General features: G+C 42.8%; 1 protein-coding gene across 10 annotated transcripts in view; it reads right to left on the reverse strand.

Moving 5' to 3' along the window:
- Nucleotides 1-17,545, reverse strand: part of FEZ1 (fasciculation and elongation protein zeta 1) — a 140,560-nt gene that overhangs the window by 51,086 nt on the left and 71,929 nt on the right. The window lies entirely within an intron of this gene.

Consider the following 17,545-nt stretch of genomic DNA (forward strand, 5'->3'; position numbering starts at 1 on the left):
TTCATGAATACACACAACTAAGAGCACAAGAACTGTAATTATCGAAGGAAGGCACTGGAAAAAGCATGTTGGCTTGGAGAACCCCAAGTACTTTTGTCTGATGGCAAAGTACCTCTGGGCTGAACTGAGGACTTCAACCTGGAAGGGGCAGGGAGCTTCTCTTTTGCTCGTTTATGCATTCATTCCACAGACATTTCAACCATGAGAAGGATGGAAACAGGAATAATGTCCCAATGAGATGAGAAGAAGCATTGGCCTATTTGCCTTTGTGGGAGCAAGAGACAGAGGATGTCTTCCTGTAAGAAATCATAAGGCCAGGCATGGTGGCTCACACCTATAATCCCAACATGTTGGAAAGCTGAGGCAGGAGGATCACTTGAGGCCAGGAGTTCAAGACCAGCCTAGGCAACATAGTGAGACCCCATCTCTATTAAACAAAAATTAGCCAGGCATGGTGGCCCATCCTGGTAGCCCCAGCTACACTGGAGGATGAGGTGGGAGGATCGCTTGAGCCCAAGAGGTTGAAGCTCCACTCCAGCCTGGGCGACAGCAAGACCTTGTCTCAAAAATAAATAAATAAATAAATAAATAAATAAATAAATCACAAAGAGTAGCTGGTTAAAAGATCCCTAGATCCCCTTTCTTGGGATCATGCCCAGTTTTGTGACCTTGGGTTAGTTAACTTCCTTGTGACTCATTTCCTCATGTGTAAAATGAAGAAAATAATAGTGCCTGCCGGGGGCGGTGGCTCACGCCTGTAATCCCAGCACTTTGGGAGGCCGAGGCGGGCTGATCACGAGGTCAGGAGATCAAGACCATCCTGGCTAACACAGTGAAACCCCGTCTCCACCAAAAATGCAAAAAATTAGCCGGGCATGGTGGCGGGTGCCTGTAGTCCCAACTACTCGGGAGGCTGAGAATGGCGTGCACGCAGGAGGTGGAGCTTGCAGTGAGCCAAGATTGCGCCACTGCACTCCAGCCTGGGTGACAGAGCAAGACTCCGTCTCAAAAAAAAAAAAGGAAAGAAAATAATAGTGCCCCACTCTGTTGTGGCCTGTTGTGGCATTCAAGGAGTGAATATAAGTAAAGTACTTCCAGATTTATTAGAAGGCACTATATGTATGTATGTGTGCATATATATATACACACACATATATATGTCCCATATATGTCTCATATGTATGTCCCATATATATGTGTGTGTGTGTGTGTGTGTATATATGTATATATGTATGTCTTAGCTAATTTGAAGCCATCTTTTGTCTAGATCTTCAGAGCATGGGACAAACAGATTTGAGAGAAGCTTGCGAAGTACTGAAAGTGATAAAGAACTTGGTCTTGAGCTGGTGACCTTGTGAGTTATCCTCTCTGTACCTCAGTTTTCTCATCTGTAAAATGGAGATGCCAATATCTGCTGTTGGATGCCAATATCTACTACAAGGTTGTTGTTATGCATATTAAGTAATATAATGCATGCAAAATGCTTAGCACAGTGCCTGGCATATAATAAGTAACCAATTAGTGGATTCTCTTGTTATTTTTGTGAGGCTATGAAGAAACTGAAAGCTGAGGACAGGTAGCCTAGGCTAGGTACCTAGGTACCTAGGATGAGAAATCCTTGAACATGAGCCCAGTTATTCTGCCAGCAAACACTTATTTTATTGTAGTAAGATATATGTAACATAAAAATTACTATTTTAACCATTTTTAAGTGTACAATTCACTGGTGTTAAACACATTCACATTGTTGTGTAACCACCACCACTATTCATCTACAGAAATTTTGTTACCCAAACAGAAACTCTGTATCCATTAAACACTAACTCCCCAGTACTCCCTTCCCCAGCCCCTGGTAACCACTATTCTAATTTTGTCTCTAAGAATTTGACTATTCTAAGTACCTCATATAAGTGTAATTATACAATATTTGTTTTTTGTATCTGACTTATTTCACTTAGCACAATGTTTTCAAGGTTCATCTATGTTGCAACAATGTCAGAATTTCTTTTCTTTTTAAGGTAAATAATATTCCATGGTATGTATATACTACATTTTGTTTATCTATTCATCTGCCCATGGACATTTGGGTTGTTTCCACCTTTTGGCTATTGTGAATAATGCTACTAATCTGTCATGGGATTAGAGTGAGAAAGAAAGAATAAAAAAATAATGCTGCTATCAACATCAGTGTACAAATTCCAGCAAGCATTGGTTGCATTCCATGAGCTAGGCTAGAAGCTGGGGAGCTAAAAATGAAGGCATGCTTTCAAGAGGTTCCATGTTTAGTATGTTGATTTCCAAACTCTGCTGCTTAGAACCTGCAGTAGATTGAATAGTGTTTTCCTAAAATTTGTGTCTACTCAGAACCTCAGAATGTGAATCTTACAGATGTAATTAGTTATGATGAGGTCATACTAGATTTGGGTAGGCCCTAAATCCAATGACTGGTGTCCTTACAAGAAGAGGAGAGGAGGCTGGGTGTGGTGGCTCACGCCTGTAATCCTAGCACTTTGGGAGGTGAGTGGATCAACTGTGGTGGGGAGTTCAAGACCAGCCTGGACAACATGGCGAAACCCCATCTCTACTAAAAATTTAAAAAAAAAAAATTTGCAGGGTATGGTGTCACACACCTATAATCCCAACTACTTGGGAGGCTAAGGAAGGAGAATCGCCTGAACCCGGGAGGCGTAGGTTGCAGTGAGCTGAGATCTTGTCACTATACTCCAGCCCAGGTGACAGAGCAAGACTATGTCAAAAAAACAAAAACAAAAAACAAGAGGAGAGCATGCGCAGGAAAGGAGGCAGAGATTGGAGTAATTCAGGTACAAGCCAAATGACACCAAGGATTGCCAGGAACCACCCAAAGCTAGAATGAGGCAAGAAAAGATTCTTCCCTAGGACCTTCAGTAGGTAGCATGGCCCTGCTGACAGCTTGATTTTGGACTTCCAGCCTCTAGAAACATGAAACCATGAATTTCTATTTAAAGATCATTTGTTATAGCAGGCCTAGGAAACTAATACAAATTTTGGTAGTAGAAAGTGGGGTGCTGCTGTAACAAATACTTAAAAATGTGGAAGTGCCTTTGGAACATTGTAATACAAAGAGGCTGGAAGAAGTTTGAGACACATGACAGAAAAAGCCTATATTGCCCCAAAGAGACTGTTGGTAGAATTACGAATATTAAGGGCAATTCTAGTGAGGCTTCAGAAACGAGAAGACTGTAGAGAAAATTTCTATGGTCATGGAGAATACATACATTATTATAACAAAATAGGAATATGAATGTTAAAGGGGATTCTGGTAAGGTCTAAGATGGAAATGAGGAACTTGTTAGAAACTGAACAAAAGACAAACTGTGTTATAGAGTGGCAGAGAACTTGGTTGAATTCTGTCCTGCTCTTGGAAGGCAAGTAGAACTTGTAAGCAATGAACTTGTATATTTAGCTGAGATTTCCAGGCAAAGTGTAGGAGATTTGGCCAGGTTTCTCCTTGCTGCTTATAGTAAAATGCAAGGAGGAATGATGGTGTGGATCCCTTTCACTCCTAAGCAGCAAGTTACACAGGAGACCAACATGGTTTCTGAGAATTTTATACCAACAGAAACACTGTCAGCCTGGAATGAAAAGGACAGAGATAAAATGAAGGACAAGTCTTAGACCTCTGAAATTCCACAGGCAGAAAATAGGCTGATGCACGTTCTTGGCAGCAAACATGGGTTATCCTTCAAGAAAAAGAAAGAATGACTCTTAGGATGGGGCCCACTGCCCTGGATCCAGAGGATGGAGCATCGAACCATAAGGGATTTTTCTCAGGCCTTGAAACCTAATGGAACTTCTCCTGCTGTTCTACAAGCTTGCTTTGGACTAATGACCCCCCTATTTTCCTTCCATTTTCTCTCTCTTTCAAAAATTTTTTTAAATTTTTTTTGTAGAAATGGGGTCTCACTATGTTGCCCAGGCTGGTCTCAAACTCTTGGCCTCAAGGGATCCTGCCACGTCAGCCTCCCAAAGGACTAAGATTATAGGCAAGAGCCACTGTGCCCAGCCCTCATTTTCTCCCTTCTGCAAGGGGAATGTCCATCCAATGTCTGCTCTCCCACTCTATTTTGGAAACATATCATTTGATTTCTAATTTCATAGGTCCACAATGGGAGAGGAATTTTGCCCCAGAATGTATCACACCTAGAGTTTCACCCATACCTAATTTAAATGATGAGATTTGGAACTTTTAGATTTTATATTTGTAATAGATGAGATGTAGATTTAGAGCTAATGCTGGAATGGGTTAAACCTTAGGAATGTTGGGACATGACCAGGTACTGTGGCTCACGCCTCTAATCCCAGCACTGTGGAAGGCTGAGATGGGCAGATCACTTGAGGTCAGGAGTTCGAGACCAGCCTGGCCAACATGGTGAAACCCTGTCCCTACCAAAAATATAAAAAACTAGCCTGGTGTGGTGGTGTGTGCCTGTAATCCCAGCTACTCGGGAGGCTGAGGCAGGAGAATTGCTTGAACCTGGGAGGCAGAGGTTGCAGTGAGCTGAGATTGAGCCGCTGCACTCCAGCCTGGACAACAGAGCGAGACTCCTGTCTTAAAAAACAAAAACAAAAACAAAAACAGAATGTTGGGATGGGATTAATAGATTTTGCATGAGGAGTAGACATGAACTTTGGGGGAGCCACAGGGTAGGTTGTGGTGGGATAGATAATGTTTCCCAAAAACACATGTCCACCCCAAACTTCAGTATATGAGTTTATTTGGAAATAGGGCCTTTGCAGATGTAATTAGTTAAAACGAGACCATACTAGATTCAAGTGGTCTTGCAATCTAATCATTTGGTGTCATTGTTAAGGCAGTCCTAAAAAACTAGTACGGAACCCTAGAAAGAGTTAAGGATGTAGTTCAATATTCAACATACTTTAATACCTCCTGTGTACAAAGCACTGTGCCAAAATTAAGGACGCAGCAATGAAGAAAATAACTCATGCACTGGCACATGACCTAGCGTATAGTATGTGCTCAATAAGTGCTGACTGTGTGTTATTAGGGGTTTCAGGGATCCTCCTTAGAGCTGATAGAACTATTCCCACCTCCCTATCCCTTCAATCAGACTCAGTCCAGTTTTATTTTTATACATACTAAAAGTTTCTAGAGCTTTACAAAGTTTCAGCTGGGTGCAGTGGCTCATGCCTGTAATCCCTGCACGTTGGGAGGTCGAGGAGGGAGGATCACTTAAGCCCAGGAGTTTGAGACCAGCCTGAGTACCATGGTGAAACCTCATCTCTACTAAAAATTAAAAAGCAAAAATTAGCCAGGCATGGTGGTGCACTCCTGTAGTCCCAACTACTTTGGAGGCTAAGGTGGGAGGATCACTTAAACCCTCAGAGGCGGAGGTTGCAATGAGCTGAGATGGCTCCACTGCACTCCAACCTGAGACACAGAGCCAGACCCTGTATCAAAAATAAATATCTAGCTGGGTGTGGTGGCTCACCCCTATAATCTCAGCACTTTGGGAGGTCGAGGCTGGTGGATCTTCTGAGCTCAGGAGTTCGAGACTAGCATGGGCAACATGGGAAAACCTCGTCTCTACCAAAAATAAAAATAAAAAGTTAGCCAGGCATGGTGTTGCACACCTGTGGTACCAGCTACTCGAGAGGCCGAGACGGGAGGATCTTTTGAGCCTGAGAAGCGGACACTGAAGTGAGCTGAGATTGCACCACTGCACTCCAACCTGGGTGACAGAGTGAAACTCCATCTCAAAAAAATAAAAATAAATAAATAATATACACTAAGGGAAAGTGTACACATAAAAAAAGGAAGAAAAAACATCCACAGAGAAGCTGATTACTTGATAGAATGACTTAGGCATTGAAATAAAATATAGTGGACATTAAGTAAATGTTTGTCAAATGAATGAACCAAAACATGCAAAAGGAGATTTGGGCTCTGGGGTCTGAATAACTAGGTTTAAACCTTGATTCCACAGTCGTTAGCTATGTTTGTTAGTTAACTTCTCTAATATTTTCTTCTTCTGGGGTTTTTGTGAGTGTTGAACCCCTTAGATACAAGCTGAGTGCCTTGAATCTAGTTAGTGCCTGATAATGAAACAAGCTACTACTATTTGCTAAGTAAGGAAAACTGAGGACTGGCGCCATGTAATCCCAGCACTTTGGGAGGCTGAGGCAGGAGGATTGCTTGAAGCCAGGAGTTGGAAACCAGACAGGGAAACAAAATAAGACCCCGTCTCTACCAAAAAAAAGAAAAGGAAAGAAAGAGAGAAAGAAGCCTGGACAAATAAATGAGATCTTGTCTAAAACACACACACACACACACACACACACACACACACACGAAAGAAAAACTAAGGCTGAGTCATAGCTACAAACTGCTGCTTTTTAGGGATACAGAGTAAATCATTCCAGGAATCCCATCAATACCACTCTAGGGGCTGATTTCAAGGCATTTTTATTCATTTGATAATAGAATCAAAGAACCTTAGAACATATGGAGTATTTAAAGCTCATCTAGCCTGATCACCAACCTGATGCAGAAACCAATATCCCTCCCAGACTGGGAGAATAGAAACACACCTATAGTGAAGAGAAAATTTACTTCATAGGGTCAACTAGTCCCTTTTTAAAAAATGGCTTTCAGGTCTGAAAATGGCTTTTTAAGATTAGAAATTCAGTGATAGTGTGCTATGTATTGTGGTTATTCTATTTTATCTTCCTTAGAAAGATCCTTCTTGATGAAGCCAGTTTTCCATGAGACTCTGGAGATGAGCTGCTGAGGCTTTATTGAAAACGTGTGTCAATCACAGTGCAGCAAATAAAAATGAGCTCATACCTACCAACATTTTAAGCCTACTCTGTTTTTCCATCACTGGTAGTTCTCAAACTCCAACACTTAATCAAGCCTGTATTCATTTCCATCCTTAATATCCAGAGTTGATTAAACTTCCTGATTTGTTTCCACAAGAGAAATGGAATATTCCCCCAAGATTCAAAATCTATTCATAGCCACCCAGTCAGCAGGTAATTACTCCCTACCACATGCACTAAGAACAAGATATTACTTTCAAAGAGAATGGGCAGTAGTATAAAAATGAACAATAAATCAACTCCAAGAATAATTATAAATTTCAGAATGCTCACCTCTGTTACCTGATAAAAACACAAAATACACAAACTAGTTGACAAATAGAGTAAATGAATGAGATCACTTAAGATACTGAGAATTTCAGGCTGAGGTGGGAAGACTGCTTCAGCCTAGTAGTTTGATAGTTTGAGGCTGCAGTGTGCTATGATCTTACTTGTGAATGCCCGCTCCACTCCAGCTTGGGCAACATAGTGAGACCTTGTCTTTAAATAGGAAAGGAAGGCTTGGCGCGGGGGTCGGCGTGGAGGGGAGGCTGGGAGTAGAGGGGAATGGAGGAGAGGAGAAAGGAGTGGAGGGACAAACTGGAAATTCCCATAAGTGCACCTTGTCAAAAAGAAAAAGAGGTAGAAAGGGCCAGGGGTGGTGGCTCATGCCTGTAGTCCCAGCACTTTGGGAGGCCAAGGCAGGAGGATTGCTTCAGCCCAGGAGTTTGATACCAGCCTGGGCAACACAGTGAGACTGCATCTCTATAAAAAGTTTTTTAAAAATAAATAAAAGAAATATATATACCAAAAAAAAGAGAAAGAGGAAGGAAGAAAAGAAGGAACTGGAAATTCCCATAAGTGCAAATATGTTGACAATTGTTTTTTCTACACAAGAAGAGAATTGGATATTTCAAAAAAGGAGACCCTCTGGAATCTGGCTGTTCAATAGAAAAAAGAAAAAAGAAAGGAGAACCACAAATTTTAATAGGGATAGAAAATGAGGTCCCCACTGTGGGAAGCTTTTAGATCTACAGTGGCCCAGGAAAAACAAGCAAACAAACATATCATTGATCTTCAATTCTCTGTGGCTACCAAGTGATTCATCAGCACAGATCAGCATATGCCCTGGGTGAATGAGGGAAGGCATAGGCTATGATTGTCTCTTACCCTCTATAGGAAATAGAGCCCAGTCGACAGTGCCATGGTGGTGGCAGAGGACAGCACTCTTGAGATGGCTCAGCTCTGTGAGCTCACTTTTAAGTTAGATTTTTATTCTTCTTAAGACCCCCCAGTTCAAGCAGGGACTTTATCTCTGCAAACCCCTGAGGACTGACTCCCACTCCCCTCTATCTCAGACTAATCTTCTCTATTTTCTGCTATCCCCAGGATACCCTGGTAATCAGAGTGGTGATTCCGAAGTGACCTTGAGGAAATAGAAATGCCAAAGAACATTAGCATTCCACTGCACCAGTCCAGCCACATAAAAATCACTTCACTACCAGCAAACCCCCAGGGCCCAGCCAGCCGTGCAAATACAGCCCAGGGCCACCTCTGTCCTCTTTAAGGCCTCAACTTTGAGCCATGACTGCATTTTCAACCCTGTGAACTTGATGAGCAAAGAACACACATTTTCCCCAAAGTCTCACTTAGCCAAGATTTATTTATTTATTTTTATTTTTTATTTTTTTATTTTATTTTTTTTTTTTTTGAGACGGAGTCTCGCTCTGTCACCCAGGCTGGAGTGCAGTGGCGCGATCTCGGCTCACTGCAAGCTCCGCCTCCCGGGTTCAAGCCATTCTCCTGCCTCAGCCTCCCGAGTAGCTGGGTCTACAGGCGCCCACCACCAGGCCCAGCTAATTTTTTGTATTTTTAGTAGAGACGGGGTTTCACCGTGTGAGCCAGGATGGTCTCGATCTCCTGACCTCGTGATCCACCCACCTAGGCCTCCCAAAGTGCTGGGATTACAGGCGTGAGCCACCGCGCCCGGCCTAGCCAAGATTTAAATAGGCCAATCTCTTCTAGTTGTCACATTCTATGAGGTGAGAGCCTAACAACACGGAACACCAAGTCCCAAAGAAGAGGTGTGCTGAGCCAGGTTGCTCTGACAAAGATTCTTTGCTTGACCAATCTTTAGTCGGGCTCCTGAACCTTCCCCTAGGTCAATCTGTGCACTTCCTTATAAAATCCAGTTTCAGCAAGAACCATGTGAAGAAAGGTTAGCAAGAACCCTGTACCCTCAATATCTGATCAAGGTCCTCATCCTCTACCATCCCCCAGGTGATGTCTGACCACCCTGGCCTGTCTTCAGCAAAAACCCTGTTAGATTGCTTTAGCCAGAATCCCCCTTATCCCTGATGTTTCCACCTAGTAATTTTTCCTCCACTGATCCTTGTCCTGTTTTTGGCTATAAATTCCCACTTGTCCATCTATTTCAGAGTTGAGCCCAATCTCTGTCCCCTACTGCAGCATCCCATTGCAGTGGTCCCTATGCTTATTGCAGTGGTCCTCAATAAAGTTTACTTTACTGTGCTTTAACAAGCATCATTGAGGCCGGGCACGGTGGCTCACGCCTGTAATCCCAGCACTTTGGGAGGCCGAGGCGGGCGGATCACGAGGTCAGGAGATCGAGACCATCCTGGCTAACATGGTGAAACCCCGTCTCTACTAAAAATACAAAAAATATTAGCCGGGCGTGGTGGCGGGCACCTGTAGTCCCAGCTACTTGGGAAGCTGAGGCAGGAGAATGGCGTGAACCTGGGAGGCGGAGCTTGCAGTGAGCCGAGATTGCGCCACTGCACTCCAGCCTGGGCGACAGACCGGGTCACAGAGCTAGACTCCATCTCAAAAAAAAAAAAAAACAAGTATCATTGAATAATTTTTTCTTCAACAGCTCCCTTAAGAATATATAAAGGAAGAGCTGGGCACAGTGGCTCATGCCTGTAATCCCAGCACTTTGGGAGGCCAAGGTGGGTGGATCACAAGGTCAGCAGTTTGAGACCAGCCTGGCCAATATGGTGAAACCCCGTCTCTACTAAAAATACAAAAAAAAATTAGCCAGGCATGGTGGCACATGCCTGTAATCCCAGCTACTCAGGGGGCTGAGGCAGGAGAATTGCTTGAACGCGGGAGGTGGAGGTTGCAGTGAGCCAAGGTCGCGCCATTGCACTCCAGCCTGGGCAACAGAGCAAGACTCCATCTCAAAAAAAAAAAAAAGAATATGTAGAGGAAATGGCCAGGTGTGGTGGCTCACACCTGTAATCCCAACACTTTCAGAGGCTGAGGAGGGCAGATCACCTAGGGTCAGGAGTTTGAGACCATCCTGGCCAACATAGTGAAACCCCGTCTCTACTAAAAATACAAAAATTAGCTGGGTGTGGTGGTGGGCTCCTGTAATCTCAGCTACTCGGTAGGCTGAGACAGGAGAATCGCTTGAGCCCAAGAGGTGGAGGTTGCAGTGAACCGAGATTGCACCACTGCACTCCAGCCTGGGTGACAGAGCAAGACTCCATATCAAAACAAAACAAAACAAAACAAAACAAAAAAAAGACTACATAGAGGAAATGATATCCTGAAAAACTCCTGACATGGTTCGGCATTGAAACTGGGTTTTGGAAAGCTATGAGAGAAAAAAAATTCATTGTTGGATATTGATCAGATACCCAGGGGCACATGAGAAGTGAACTATGGAGTGCTTACCACTGTCTTAGAAAAGCCATTGGGCAGAGAATGAACATAAAACCAAAAGCTTTGAGAGGCTTGGCATCTATGATCAAAGTCAGCTGATTTTGTAGACTGGCAGAGTCAAATAAATCCAGATTCTTTCCAGGGTAAGAATTTGTTCTTTGGGTATAGTGGTTGGACATGAATGCAATGCAAAATGTATAAATCAAAGAAAGTTCATTCATGACCTATTAGAAAAGAAAAGATTATCCCAAAGTCTGATAGTGGCACGTTTGTTTATAGCTAAAAGAAATGAATAGAAATTATTCTTAAATCCTTTTGTAAATTTGTTTTGAACAGAAAAAAATTGATCCACATTAAGTAATCTAGGTCTCTACTACTTGCAAGACCAGAAAGAATTCCCAGTTTAGTGTTCCACATAATTGTGTGATTATGGCAGATCTAATATCTAGTGCATTAAAAGAGAGGAAAACTAAAGATAAGAGAGAAGAAGGAGAAGAATACGTGACCTTGGTAATTGGGAAAAGCTCCATAGGCTAGGAGTCAGGAGTTTTGGACTTAAGTGTCAACTTTACCATTAGCTAGCTTCGTGACCAGGGAAAATTACTTAGGTTCTCTAAACCTCAATTTCCTCTGGTATAATATAAAGAGCTTATAATAAAATCCTTTCCTGGTTATAAATTTCATGAATCTAAACTCTTTTCTTTAAAAACAGATCCCCAAACTGCCCCAATTTTGTTTAAATTGACCCCAAATTCATTCAGGTATCATAGATTGTTTTTTAATATCTTTGCCTTTGTTTTCCAATTTGTAGACTCCTATATATTTCATAGTGATATTGTGAGAATGTGAGATAAAACAATACTTAGTTGTACAAAATCCTAGATAGAAAGCAAAGAAAGTGAAATCTATGAATTAACTTCAATTCCATTTTATTCAGAAATTTTCTCTAACCAAACCTCAATTGCTACTTAGTCATAAAAATAAAAACTTCATGACTTATATCCACTGGATATTCTTTAATTTCCCATTCTAGGATGCTGGGTTTGCCAAATAAAAATATGGGACACCCTGTTAAATTTGAATTTCAGATAAGTGATGAGTAAATTTTTAAAATAAATATCACACAAATATTGCATAGGACAGATTCATACTAAAAATTACTCATTGTTTATATGTAATTCAAATATAACTTGGCATGCTGTATCTCTATTTTATCTGGTGTAGGGGTAAAGAAAATTTTTTCCTCCCCCTCTGAATGTTTGAGTCCTTAATTCTGCTGAAATAAACTGACAATAGACATATTAGCAGGAGAAAAAAAGCACACAAATTCATTAATGTGTAGGTGTGCATGGGAGCCATAAAATATGAGATTCAAAGAAGGGCCAGATGGTTGAAGCTTAAATACCCTCTTCATAGGGGAGAGGGAAGTGAGGGATGCAGGCAATTTTAGAAGAAGAAGAAATGAGTTTTTAGGAGCACTGAGTGGGCCCAAAGAGCAGACGTTAGCCTAGTACAAAACTCTGCTGGGCTTTGTGAGAAGTGTCAACAAGTTACAGGAAGTTTGGGGGCAGAACTGCACTGAAAACAAAGGCTATCTTATTATGCAGATAAAATATCTCAGATTAGCCGTTAGAAGAATAAGTAGAAGAAATAGGTGAAAAGTCTGTCAAAGGATGGTGTCCTGGGCATAGAAACTTTTACTTTTCTTTCCTTCAATACAAGTTAATCTTCTCTAGTTAATGTAAATCCCAGGAAGAGGGCCCAAGACAATTGCATTCCTTCTGGATGAACTCCCCTCAGTCAGATACGGGAATTTCTTTTCTTTTCTTTTTTTTTTTTTGAGACAGAGTCTCACTCTGTTGCCCAAGCTGGAGTGCAGTTGCGCCATCTCAGCTCACTGCAACCTCCACCTCTCTGGTTCAAGCAGTTCTCTGCCTCAGCCTCCCAAGTAGCTGGGATTACAGGTGCCTGCAATCACACCCTGCTAATTTTTGTATTTTTAGTAGAGACAGGGTTTCACCATGTTGGCCAAACTGGTCTTGAACTCCTGACCTCGTGATCAACCTGTCTCAGCCTCCCAAAGTGCTGGGATTACAGGTGTGAGCCACCACACCCAGCCTTTTTGTTTGTTTGTCTGTTTGTTTTTGTTTTTGTTTGAGACAGAGTTTTGTTCTTGTCACCCAGGCTGGAGTACAATGTCCCGATCTCGGCTCACTGAAACCTCCACCTCCCGGATTCAAGCAATTCTCCTGCCTCAACCTCCTGAGTAGCTGGGGTTACAGGCACCTGCGACCACACCCAGCTAATTTTTGTATTTTTAGGAGAGATGGGGTTTCACCATGTTGGCCAGGCTGGTCTCGAACTCCTGACCTCAGGTGATCCACCCATCTCAGAATCCCAAAGTGCTGGGATTACTGGTGTGAACCACCATGCCTGGCCAGATAAAGGAATTTCAGAGATGACCTCTCACTGCACTTCCTAAGGGAAAAGAGGGAAGGAGAAGGTCACAGAGAGAGCTTTGTTCTAAGTCTTATTTCTAAGACCTTTCAATCTCCTTTGTTCAAAGCACTTAGCCTGCCAAAGCTTCATATTTTGGGGTATCATTTTCTGAGCCCTAGCACTGGTAACACTTTACCTATCCTTACCTTGGTGGAGATATGCAATTCCCAAATAATTTGTGTCAGTGATAATTAATTAAGTTGTGTACTATTTAGTATATATATTCTGTCTCAATAAAAAAGTTTGAAACATGGCCAGGTGCACTGGCTCATGCCTGTAATCCCAACACTTTGGGAGGCCAAGGCGGGTGTATCACTTAAGCTCAGGAATTTGACATCAGCCTGAGTGACATGGCAAAACCCCATCTCTACAAAAAGAATACAAGAATTAGCTGAGTGTGGTGGTGCACACCTGTAGTTCCAGCTACTCAGGAGGCTGAGGTGGGAGGATCACTTAAGCCTGGGAGGCAGAGGTTACAATGAGCTGAGATCACACCACCGTACTACTCCCTCCTGGGCGATAGAGTGAGACCCTGTGTTAATTAAAAAAAAAAAAAAAAAAAAGTTTAAAACAATGTTCCTGGCCAGGCACAGTGGCTCACGCCTGTAATCCCAGCACTTTGGGAGGCCGAGGCGGGTGGATCGCCTGAGGTCAGGAGTTTGAGACCAGCCTGGACAACAAGGTGAAATCTCATTACTAAAAATACTAAAATTAGCCAGGTATGGTGGCAGCCACCTGTAATTCCAGCTACTCGGGAAGCTGAGGCAGAGAATTGCCTGAACCCAGGAGGCAGAGGTTGCAGTGAGCCAAGATCATGCCATTGCATTCCAGCTTGGGTGACAAGAGCAAGACTCCATCTAAAAAAAAAAAAAAAAAAAAAAGAATGTTTCTAAATGATATTTTAATTGTTCTTGAATAATAAGTCTGATTTTTATGTGCTGTTGTCTTTCTTCTCCCTCTCCTCCACACTTGAAGAGTATCTTCTGTGAGCATTTCAGAGTGTCACATCTGGATATCCTCTGAAACCAACTGCTCTATAGGGAGAGTGAAAATAGGAGTAAGAGGCTGGTGCAGTGGCTCATGCCTGTAATCCCAGCATTTTGGGAGGCTGAGGCAGGTGGATCACAAGGTCAGGAATTCGAACCAACCTGGCCAATATGGTGAAAACCCGTCTCTACTAAAAATATAAAAATTAGCTGGATGTGGTGGTGGCCACCTGTAGTCCCAGCTACTCAGGAAGCTAAGGCAGGAGAATCACTTGAAACCAGGAGGCAGAGTTTGCAGTGAGCCGAGATCGCCCCACTGCACTCCAGCCTGGGTGACAGAGCAAGACTCTGTCTCAAAAAAAAAAAAAAAAAAAGGAATAGGAGGAAGAAAAAGGAAGGTGTAGCCAGCAGAAAATTTCTAAAAAAGTAATTGTTGCGGGACGCAGAGGACTAGAGAGACTAGTACGGGTGAATACAAGAGGATATTGATTTTAAGGTACACAGTGGCTCAGTGGATTTACATCTAAAAAGCTGAGCCAGTGCGTACCTTAAAATAAACATCCTCCTGTATTCACCCGTACTGGTCTCTCTAGTCCTCTGTGTCCCACAACATTTCTTGGAGAGCCAGCCAGGAGGAGTGGAGATGGCAGATTTACTGTCTCCTTTGCCTGTGGGGCTGGAGCCCCAGGTCAAAGGAAACCTGTGACCCCAGGTGCCGCCGGGAGAACTTCAGCCCAGAAAGGAAATCAGCTCTCCCGTGACCTGGCACCCCTAACCAGCAGCACAACGAAACTTGAGAGGCTACGGGACAATTTCAGAAACAGTGCGCTTCAGGAACCACGGTAAAGTATTGAGTCCCAAGGCAGGACCTGTCCCATAAGGACAGAAGAGGAGCCTGATCATCTCCAGGGGTGTGACTATTAATCCGACCCAGAGGGGCTAGGGGCGGCGAGAGTGGCTCAACCAATTCGGATGAAAACTCACACCCCAACTGACACAGGACGTGAGACTGGCTTGCAAAGTAGGTTAAGAAAAAGAAACTAGAGGTGGTGAGAGTGGCTCACCACTCCAGTTGGAAACACAAGAACAAAAGAGCATCAGCTGCTCTTTTATATTTCCCATTCCTTTACCTGATCATATCACGTAGGCCATGAGGCCTGATAAATCATTAAATAAAACTTGATCAATACATACACACAAAAACGTGTTCACAAATGTACATAGCAGCTTTATTCATCATAACCAAAAAAGTTGAAACAATGTTTTGGGGGTCAGAAAATATGGCATTTTGAAATGCTGAGTACTTTGAACTAAAGAAGCAGCCTCTGGCAGAGTACAATGGCTAACACCTGTAACCGTAGCATTTTGGGAGGCCAAGGTGAGAAGAAGTGTTTGAGCCCAGGAGCCTAAGACCAGCCTGGGCTACATAGTGAGATCCTGTGTCTACAAAAAAATTTAAAAATTGGCTGGACATGGTGGCACATGCCTGTGGTCCCAGCTACCTGGGGGGCTGAGGTGGGAGAATCACTTGAGCCTGGAGGGTGAAGCTGCAGTGAGCTGTAATGGTGCCACTGCACTCCAGTCTGGGTGACAGAGCAAGATCCTGTCTCAGAAAAATAAACAACAACAACAACAAAAGCAAAAAAAAATTTTTTAAAGGAAGGGGCCTCAGAACCAAGGTCTCTCTGACCTTTCCCTCCTTACTATGTCTTGATTCTCTTTTTCTCCGAAAGCATAGGGAAGCACTTTCTCTGACATTTCCTTTACCTGACTAAGAGAAGTCCCTCCAGAAGAAATGAAGTGTCATGAATACACTCCCTGGAATCTATGTGATCTGTAAGAGAGGAGACTAAATGTCTCTACATCTAGGACATCATGCCCAGACAGACTTTTCACCTATGCTTCTGAGAGTACCTAGGAGACTTCTTCTGCATAATAAGACAACCTTTGCTTGCAGTGCTCTTCCTCCCCTCACTCTCCCATAGCTTGTTGCCACCACCCTCCAGGAGTCTTTAAGCTTCTAATTCTTTTTTTTTTTTTGAGACAGGGTCTCACTCTGTTGCCCAGGTTGGGGTGCAGTGGGTGCAATTACAGTTCACTGTACTTACTGCAGCCTTGATCTCCCTGGTTCAAGTGATCTTCCCACCTCAGCCACCTGAGTAGTTGGGACGACAGCGGCATGCCACCACACCCAGCTAAGTTTTGCACTTTTGGTAGAGATAGGGTTTTGCCACATTGGCCAGGCTGATCTGGAAATACTGGGCTCAAGCCATCCTCCCACCTCAGCCTCCCAAAGTGCTAGGATTACAGGTGTGAGCCACCGTGCCAAGCTAATTTTTTCTGTAGCTCACAATGCTATTTAAGCTTCAACCATCTGGCCCTCCTTTGTGTCTCATATTTTGTGGAACTCCTATAAATATGCATGTAATAAATTTGTATGCCTTTTCTCCTGTTAATCTGTCTACTGTCAAGTTTATTCCAGAGATTATCAAGCCTTTAAAGGGTGGAAGGAAAGTTCCTTTCACTCCTACAAACCCAAAAGTCCATCAAGGGATAAATGGATAAACAAATTGTGGTATATCCATGCAATGAAATGTCATTCAGCCATAAAAAGAACAAAATACTGATACAATGCTACAACATAGATAAGCTTGAAAGCATTATGTTGAGTGAAAGATAGCAGACACAGAAAGGCACATGTTACATAATTTCATGTACATGAAATGTCTACATAGTGTCAATTGAAGAAAATGATGAGACAAGTCTCAATCATTTTAGGAGATTTATTTGCCAAAGTTAAGGACACATCTTGGAGACAGGTCTATGCCTTTCTCTGAAGATGATTTTGAGGCTCCAAATTTAAAGGGGAAAGGGTGGGATATTGAGAAGCACACAGTTTTCACATAAGCAAAAGGGACAGAGGAAAAATGTGGGGAATCTGCATTTTACATAAGATGACACAGACAAAATGGAGTAGGGGAAAAATCAGATATTCATTTGTGTCTGGCAGGCCTGCACCTGTAAAGATGACCTAACAATTTGCATTGCCATAGTGACGTTTTAACAGCTCACCGGGAATTTCCCCATATTTTGCCCACAAGGAAATTCCTGGTGAGCTGTTAAAACATCACTATGGCATGCAAATTGATAGGTTATCTTTACAGGTACAGGCCTGCCAGACACAAATGCATATCTGATTTTTGACTTTTCCCTTTGGCTAAATGACTCTGGGGTCCCAGAATGTAATTTCTTTTCACAATAGAAACATAAAGTAGATTGGTGGTTGCCAGGGGCTGTGGAGAGTGACTGCTAATGTATGTGTGGTTTCTTTAGTTTGGCACGGTGTGGGGGGTGGGGGCGGGATGATGAAAATGCACTAAAATTAAATTGTGGTAGATAGTAAAAGTAAGTAGTTATGTGATTGTTGCACAACTCTGTGACTATACTAAAAGCCACTGAATTGTGTAGTTTAAAAGGGTGGATGGTTGGGCGTGGTGGCTTACGCCTGTAAT

Source organism: Pongo pygmaeus, chromosome 9, assembly GCF_028885625.2.
Source record: "Pongo pygmaeus isolate AG05252 chromosome 9, NHGRI_mPonPyg2-v2.0_pri, whole genome shotgun sequence".
Lineage (NCBI taxonomy): Eukaryota > Metazoa > Chordata > Mammalia > Primates > Hominidae > Pongo > Pongo pygmaeus.